The sequence below is a fragment of the Ptychodera flava genome, chromosome 8 (assembly GCF_041260155.1).
Source record: "Ptychodera flava strain L36383 chromosome 8, AS_Pfla_20210202, whole genome shotgun sequence".
NCBI classification, from domain to species: domain Eukaryota; kingdom Metazoa; phylum Hemichordata; class Enteropneusta; family Ptychoderidae; genus Ptychodera; species Ptychodera flava.
In genome coordinates this window covers 16,351,712-16,361,488 of record NC_091935.1, presented here as the reverse complement: position 1 = coordinate 16,361,488, position 9,777 = coordinate 16,351,712, and positions in this window count along the sequence as shown.

Genomic DNA, 9,777 nt, shown 5'->3' with positions numbered 1-9,777 from the left:
GAACGTAAGTTCACTAAGATCAGTGTGAATTGTTTGCCAAGCTACATATGCAGGTAGATTTGCACCTGAGCGAAATTCCCAAATCAAATTTCTTGTTCAATGTGTACTTATAAACAACCCTTGCTAATAAAGTATATTTATATCAGTTATTAAGGTAGCGGTAAAGGCTATTTTTGCACCAATTCTTTTCTCAGTGTTAATGTCAAGTTTCAAGTGTTAGAATCAAGATATTTAGGTCAAATTTTCAGGATAACTCCAAAGAATATAAAAATTGTATATTTGTAGCCATGATTTTGAAATAAGACACCAATCAATATTAAAATTTAATTTTTCATATTTTTTACATATTTGAATTTAATAATAATTGGATAGTATTAATATTACCAAATTAGTTATAAATATGTTGACACTATTAATTGTAAGATTTGTACGGCAGGATTTGTAAATAAAATTTGTTTTTATGATTTTACATGGGTTTACATATCAAAAAATTATTAAAAATTCTTTCAAATTTCAAAATGTGATTTTCAAAAAGTACTTCAAATACAGGAAAATTGTGCCGTACAAATCTTATCTGTAACCTTGTTAATATCTCATTTCAAAGGTTGGATTAAATTGGTATAAAATTATGTAGGAAAACTGTTATTCTGTCAAAAATGTTGAAAACAAGCCATATTTGCACCCCTCTTTTGAAGTCACAGAGCAGTCTTTTTGGTTAATCTCACTTTTGACACCTCTTTGACACTCAAAGAATCTAAAAATGCATTTACAATAGCAGTCACGCATTCTGAATGCAAGCACTGCCTTGTCAAACTTTCCTGAAAAACAGTAAAAAATGACTTTCCCTTTTGAAACATTTTTTTAAAGCTAGGGGACCTCTACCATAGTTAATACACTAAGGACTCCCCAACTTCCTCTTATTTGGTCAGTTTTTCAGAAGTTTCAACGGGCTATAACTCTGCAATGCCTATAACCCAAATGTCTAGTTTTTTTATTCCACAGAGAATGTTGATTACTTTTATGTTTTAATAGTTTTATAGAAGTTTATAACTGACGCTCTAGCCTTACCGCCACCTTAAACGTCTATAGATTAACAGACATTGCTAGTTTTATATTGGAAAATACACGTTCATAGTTTCCCATAGACAACCATGTAAATATTATCGATGAAATCTAAAAATACATTTTTTGTACACGCATGCACTTTCTATCTACCACTTCAAGCAAAGTACATTTACATGAATTATCACACACATATGATTTGATATTTTTTGACAAAAACATTATATCGGCCACATTTTGCCTTCCTTTTACGAGGGGGACTTCAAAGTATATCAAGTCAGAAGGGGAGACTGGAACACATTGCGGGCTTGTTAGCGGGGTATTGAGTAACAGGGGAGGGTCACTTATTTTCATGCACGGATAAGGGGGAGATGAGTGACTAATTTTTGTGCAAGAACTTTTGAAGGGTCACTATTTTTGATACAGCCGCGTTATATTCTACTACCAAATAGGTATAATTTTTGGTTCAAGTCACTCCACTATTACCATAACAGTGTATATCATTACTCATTTTAACAGTACGTTATGTCTAAATGTTTGAGAGGGGCTTATGTTCGGGGATTGTCGCATCAAAAAATGGTTGACGAAATAGTTTATCCCCACTCCCTCACACCCCGTAGTTAATTGTACTCGCTCCCTGAAGCTTGAAAGGGGTCGTAGGAACTTCACCTATCTTGTCAACAAACACTGTATTTCATGCAATGTATATCACAAATAATGGTTGGGGGACTGGAGGAATGCCGATTGAAATCTGATTTTTTTTCAGATCCCCACTCAATACGCTCCAAAATTTTTCAAGTCTTCCCGTCTATACGATCAAAAGTTTTCAAGTCCCCACCCCAAATTATCGTACGGTTGAATATTTATTAGAGATGCACGCAGAGTAAAAATAAACATGTATTTGGCAATTTTGCTCACAGATGTTCAACATGACTTGTTACTAGCAGTTTGTACAGCCATATTCCTAAGGCAAGTTCTTAAATCGATTCATTTTTAAAACCATCAGTGGACGTTTTTGATTTATTAGTCAAAGCCGACTTGAGTTAATCCAACTCTGGCCAGGTCAGTGGCACCTGCTCAGTGCTGAAAAGTACACAAAATGATGATCATAAGAGAGTATGCAAATTGTGAATTCCTCGCTAAATTAGATGCTACTTATACTAGAAATTAGCGGTAGTCCCGCGTCCACAGACTACCCATCCACTTTTCCCTTGGGCTACCAAAACGAATGAAATGGTAGCCCACAGGGACTACCAAAGCCAAAACAAATTCAGGTGGTTTAAAATTTTCACACAACATGACACAATTGATTTACACACAACAGGAAAGACACCTTGAATACTTTAATAATACTGCACATTGCCTAAACACTGACCAATATAATATGTAAACACATAGTAATTTTTTACAACGATTATTATACTTTCAGCCTTATTATTGTCGTTTAAATTTTTTTAAATTTTCCTGTGCCTGTTTTCAGTGTCAAGAGTTTGTTTATTTGTTTTACATTTGTGAACCGTTTAGAGCATTTTATGGCTTAATGGTATAGAAAAATATATGATGATGATGATGATGATGATGATGATGATGATGATGATGATGATTATTATTATTATATTATTCATGTGGTTTGTATAGCTGTACAACCTAATCATGCTGACAATAGCTTCGTTTGTCGTGGTTTATTGGAAGATCTGTCACTAAGCTTGCATAGAGTGCCCCCATACAACAGACCCTCCGCACTTTGTTGACATTATGTAAGAGAAAAGTCAAGTCTTTCAATTTTATTTTTAAACGAAAGAAGAAGGCCATGTACGGGTACGATATCACATAAATTGCACCTATAATGCTGTTTGTTTTTGCAAGCTCTGGTAACAACGTGTGAGCATGTATTTCAATGAAATTCAGGGCTTAAATTCCCTCTCAAAGCCGGCATAGCCCAGTTACAATGGATAACGCACATGATAGAACATATTCAATTGTCGTCATGCTCCCACGCACAGCCAGTGACTCGATCATCCGAAAGATTTTCTGGAAATTTCTATGTGTCCCTTTACACATACAGGTACATGTAACATTTAAAATTTGATTGAATCAACGAGAGCTTTTTAAGTTAGACAAGCATCAGTTTGGCTTACGTCAGGGCAAACTGCGTAGTATGACTGTAATGTGGATCCAAACCTCCAAATCCAAATGATTTGGCCCAAACCGTTGTATCAATGGTGATTTATATTGGGGATTGAGGTGAACAGCTTATAACCCTTTGATCCCTGAAACCCTGGTGACCTACATACATGACACAGCCTCTTAAAGATACCTCGAAATCACCAAGAATGTCAAGAAATCACTGAACATAAAAAAGCGGCAGTTTCCAGAACGCAGTTAACCGATTGGTAAGGTTAATGGTAATGCTGCATCATCTCATACATCGACTTGCCTTGGTTTCTTACAGGCCAAGTATCATGTACTTGGGTTGCATCCGAAATGGCCCCCAGAACCTTCACTGAATTGAATTGAACTTGCAACACAAATGACAAGAGTTGTAGCGTTCCCTTCTTTATATGTTGGAATTTCTTTCACATGGAGACAAACCTCATTTTAGTGACACTTTCACAGGGTAACCAATATTTTCAGTTTTCACCGCTTTACTTCAAAATATCAGCATGGATGGCATGACAGGGTACTTAAAGGGCATTAGCTATAATCTTTGGGGATTTTTCACTAGTTTTGTTTTTGATCAACTGCAGTTTCTTGATCTGTTTCCTCAAATTAAAACTTGTCGAGATACACAGTATTCGGCCTTTCAACTCTGCCTGTACATGTATGAACTAAATTGGTTTTATTACAAGTGAAATCTGGTCTGGACTAGAATTCATATGTAAACAATAACATTAAATTTTACATGCTAATAAACTAAATAGTTGGTGTTTTAACTTGCTTTGGGGAATAGAACGAGAACTTGCAGTCGACATACTGAAACAAAAATAGTGAAAAAAAAAATCAAAAGTTACACCTTCTGGCCCTGCAAGAATTTTAACACTGAATAAACGTACTTTTCTGTCTTTGATCAAAAATAGAGGAAATAATATTGCTTTTATGTCGAGTGGACGGTGGAATCATAAGCACATGCATCGTGGTGAAAAAATCACCTACATTTCCAGATTTACTCGTCCACTATACCTTTGAAAATATGTGTAGCTTCAAACATTCAGAAAAGAAGTTTTGAATCTTATAGTATAGCTTCATATTTTTCACATATTGTATGGCACTTGTATATTTTCACACGTAGCGACTAATTGTTCTGTATTTTGGTAACTACTAGTACTTTTGAACGTTTTGGCCAGAGGCCACAAGTACGGAAATAAATGTCATATACATATAGCTTTGGAAATATGGAGTTGAAATCGAATTGTACTTAGCTGTGTTTGTCCCTTCACTTTCAAGCTGTATGGTTAAAACCGTTGTATTGCTTTCAATGATGTGATTGGACCAATTCATTGTGGATATCAAAGTAGAAACAAACGTTTAGTCAGTCTAAATCTGACGAAATTCTGCAATGTACAAATATTATAAAATTAACTTTGTTTAAAAGAAAACATTTAGACTTAATTGTATTAAAACAAAACACTCTGATAAGTAAATTAGACATCTTGGTTAAAGAATTGTGATATGGATGCAATACATTGTTAATAAATCATCACTATGCATTCAACAAAATTGTACCACCTTTACTTGGTTCCTTCTGAGGTACCCGCTGTGCTCTTTACTTCCGCCTCTTTCTCTGTAGGTACATGGTTACAGCCTGGCCTCATCAATTTCTCCAGTTCTGTTTTCCGTGTCAAAAAGCATGATTAACTGAATCTGATTATTTGTCATAAGAAAAGCATTTCTTACACCAGTTTGGAAATAAAGAAAATTCTTGAGTGTGTAGATATTATGAATGTAGGAGCATAAAATGTACCAGTACTTTGTGGTGACAACGACAAATGCAAAAGTTACTTTTCAATTTTGGATTTGAAAATTATCATTAGGATACATAAGTTGGTTTTGGTTTCAAACGATCTCATTTTAAAATGAATGCAAAGACGTATAGCTTATAATACAGTGCTTTTTAATATATATGTTAGGTTCACTTCTAAAGAGAAAGACTTCACTCAAACATTCCATATGGAACTTTAAATCATTCCCTTCAAAATCAAGAATACTAAAATCAGGGTCACCCATGCAAACCTTGGTTCTAGAGAAACAAATTAGCCAATAGTTACCGATACTTGATTTTCAAAACAGCCCCTATCCCTGTGTGTTCACTCAGTGGGGAAATTAAAGTTTCAATTTTCACAAAACCGATGATAAAAACTTTACTATTAAGTACTCCATCGGCTTTAAAATGAGCTTACACAGTCAAGTGGTAGACCAGAAAGGTTTTGTAAAAGTTTGAGAGTCTGAATTTCTGTTCCTCAGAGCATTCTGCCTTCAGTAAAATATAAAGACAGATTTTCTCTGGACTTACATTGTAATAACATCTGCAAGTATTTGCTGGGAAAGGGCTGTATGACCAATGTAACTTTGTGTCTATGATGTCAAACCATAGACCCTCAAAGTCCGTGTATAAGATGATGCAGCATTAATGCATTAAAATAATCGCAATCATACCAATCCATAATCCAATGACAGTAGGTCGGAATTCGCAAGACAATAGTTGTAAACATAGACACAAAACAGCACAGAACAGACAGTAAATAGACGGTACACAAACAAAGTCATATTCATGAAAGAAAGATATATGGACCTCTGGCCAGAAGACCAAGAAGTGATGTCAGGTGTTTCGAAAATAGTAAGCGCATCCTGCCCCACATGTGGCACCCGCCATATATCAATTTATAAGTCAGATAGGTAGTGGTCACTAACTAAGGCCCAATGTCACCGATGCCATCAGTGATCATTTGTCGAAGAGAGATATTGTATTTATCTACCAGCTTGCGATACCTGCCAAAAAAGCGTTTGAATGTAGAGACAAGTCTTGCCAATCGGTTAACTGTGTTCTGGAAACTGCCGCTTTTTATGTTCAGTGATTTCTTGCCATTCTTGGTGAAAAACCCGCTGATTTCAAGGCATCTTTGAGAGGCTGTGTCATGTATGTAGAATTATCACAAGTCAGTACACTGCCGTGTTTCTAGGTCACAAGGGTTTCAAGGATCAAAGGGTTATAAGCTGTTAACCTCAATCCCCAGTATAAATCACCATTGATAACATGGGCCAAATCATTTGGATTTGGAGGTTTGGAGCCACATTACGGTCATACTACGCAGTTTGCCCTGACGTAAGCCAAACTGACGTTTGTCTAACTTAAAAAGTTCTCGTTGATTCAATCAAATTTAAATGTTACATGTACATGTATGTGTAAAGGGACACATAGAAATTTCCAGAAATTTTTCGAGTGATCGAGTCACTGGCTGTGCGTGTGAGCATGACGACAATCGAATATGCTCTACCATGTGCGTTATCCATTGTAACTGGGCTTAATTAGAGGTATTTTTTCCAAGTTAACAAGAAAATTCTTCATATTTCTAACTATCAACAACGATGTAGAAATTTGGCACTTGTATAATGGAAATTGTCACCTAACAATAAGTAATTAAGTATGATATCTTAATTATGCAAAAAATTAGGAATTATTTCACAGATTTACTGTGTATTCAATGGCTGAGAGTATCTATGTCAAAGTATTAGGTGAAATTACCACGATTTGGCATTGAGGCTGTTATATCTTTATCTCTTGATATATTGGTACTGGAAATCAGCTACCTTGACACTGACCTCGCAATTCTTTACCAGAATTATCATGGCCAGATACTGGCATAAGTCCAATTTATGTGATGAACTAAGGAATTAACAAACATTTTGAATCATACGCTACAGCAAAAATTCAAAACTTAAAAGAGCTGTAATGTACATACCTGTTTACCAATGAAGCAAATGGTTGAACGGCTAAAGACTTACCGAGGTCAATCAGTAGGTCACACTTGGAAAATCCTGCCGATATAAATGATTAAAGGTATACTGTCACCTGTTCCAATTTTGCCACAGTTACCATGGAAAGAGAAAATTTAATTAATCACAGATTTTTAGAGGGTGGCCGCTTTTTAAAAACAACGCCCTCACATGGGCATTTTAATACCAAGGAACGCCCCATTCAGCCCTTTGACCATATATGGGCATATTTGGATTACAGATGACTGTATACCTTTAACGGTGATACATATGTTACTTTTTCCTCAAGATTCTGTTCTGGATTCATAATATATCCTGTATGTACAGCCAACAAATTCAACACAAAAAACAGAAGTGATTGATTCTAACCAGGTGAAGGGAACCTCGGATTAATATACATGACATACTTCTATTCTCAGTAAATAGCACTTTTTCATTTTTTTCAGGGAGATAGGGTTTCACCAATAGATGCATGACAAACAGTATGAATTTTCCCCTGATTAGCAGGCTTGAAGTTAAAGTTGAGTCAGGAATTTCTACATGAATTCTGCTATCTAATAAAAAGTATAAACTATAATTGCAATGACCAAGAAAAACGACAGCTATCCAAGACGTTTTGAACATGGTGATGACAAAGTGCATTAATTTTTATCTTGTTAGCATTGATAAAGTATAGCTTTTCTGATGTTAACAATACACAATATTAATATTTTCAGTATTAACCACAGGGTACAGGGGAAAGTCCCCTGGGGTGGGGAGGAAGGTGTTTTTGTGCAACGGTTTACCTTATTTGATTTTATTAATTTTGACTGTGATATTTCAAATAAAGAGTTCAACTCTACACCGTCTGACTGCTTTATTATTACCGACAAGTCCTTATCTCCTCTCCAACTTGTGTATACACCACTGTAATTGCTCCGAAAACATTGCCAACTTGCTAATCCGCTGTCCGTATCAGCGGATTAAGTGATTGAGTCAACACCACAGCCGTCCCACACGCATTAAAATAAGGAGGGACTGTGAATTTACGGTACCCTTCAAAACATGACCGTAACAGCAATATGTTTCTGTTAAACGTCTCTTTCATATTTGTTACATGACAAATTTCGTATAAAGCAATACCTTTTGCAATATGCCTCGGTAAAACTTCGGTAGAATGTGAGATAATAGCTGTGACAATAATTTGCGAATAAATTTTGGGTATGGGGTTAGTTTTGGTCCTATTTCGTGGAAAGACTAGGAAGATATTTCATATTACAATATGTCATTTTAAAAGACAAATAAATTGTCCTTCTAATGATACCCAACAAGCAAGGTTATTTTAAACAATAAGCTCAGCAGATGACTTTACAAGTGAACACGTTTAACGAAAAAAGATGCGAGTCGACAATAATGTGATTTTACGCTATCCTTCAAAATTTGACCGAAACAGCTTTGCAGCCCAATATTTTTTTCTGTTAAAAGTTTATTTCATATTCGTGACATGTTCCTATAGAAAATAAAACAGATTTCATACAAAGCATTGTCTTTTGTAATATTTCTAGCTAAAACATTGGTAGAATTTGTTATTAGCTGTAGTAATTTGCGATATAAACTTTGGTGTATGGGGTAACTTTTGATCATATTTCATAAAACTATAGAAAATATTGCATATTACAATATTGCATCATAAAGTAGAATAAATTACCTTTCCAATGTTCCACACAAGCCATGTTATGTTAAAAAATAAGAGGGGGATGGGAGGGAAGATCTATGAAGGATTATATTACCATGCGCTGCCTGTCGCATTTTGATAGGTCGAGCTGAACCACGTGACAGACCACAAATACACAGTAATGGTCTGTTCACATGAATAATATGAATAATAAGATTAACAACTCAAAGTATCGTAACTTTACAGCTCAAACGTAAATCATAATCAATCACAAAATAAAATGGAGCACTTGTGGGCCAAGTTAAGATACTTTCCCTGAAAATATCTCCGGATTTGCCTATATTTACAGCGCGCGTGACAGTGCGTCGCGTATTGCTCAGATCTCGGGCCCAGTTGTCGTTCGCTCCGAAAATTTTCGCAAATTTTGACGGGTTTCTCCGGTTCGTTGATAATGGAATTAACAGACTCCGCTCTGACCATTAACGTTTATTTATGGGCGCGGGCTCGAGGAAAGCCAAATTAACGGGCTCGGCAAGCCTCGCCCGTTAATTTTAGGCTTTCCTCTCGCCCTTGCCCATAAATAAACGTTAATGGTCAGCGCGTCTATATTTTTCTATATTTTTTGTAGGTTTCTACCTAGACTTCCGCCCGTCACCGAAATTGAAAGAAAAGTTGAAGTCAGAAGAGAGAGAGAGAGAGAGAGAGAGACAGACAGACAGATGTGAGAGAGCACGTGGCGTGAAACTCTGAGTAACTAAGTCCTGTGTTCTACTTGTTATCATTTTTTACCGTATATATATATATATATATATATAGGCCTATATAGGCTATGATATATGTCGATATCTGGATGCAGCATGTCAGCATTGGTTGGACGGCAAAGTTCAAATACCAAATACCAAGACAAAAAAATGCAGTCAGACAGTTTGGAGTTGAAATCTTTATTTGAAATATCACGGTCAAAATTAATAAAATAAAATAATATAAAATAAACCCCACCCCTCCCCACCCCAGGGACTGGCAGCTGTGCCCGGTGGTTGCCTCGCCGCGCGCGGGCAGCTTGACAACCT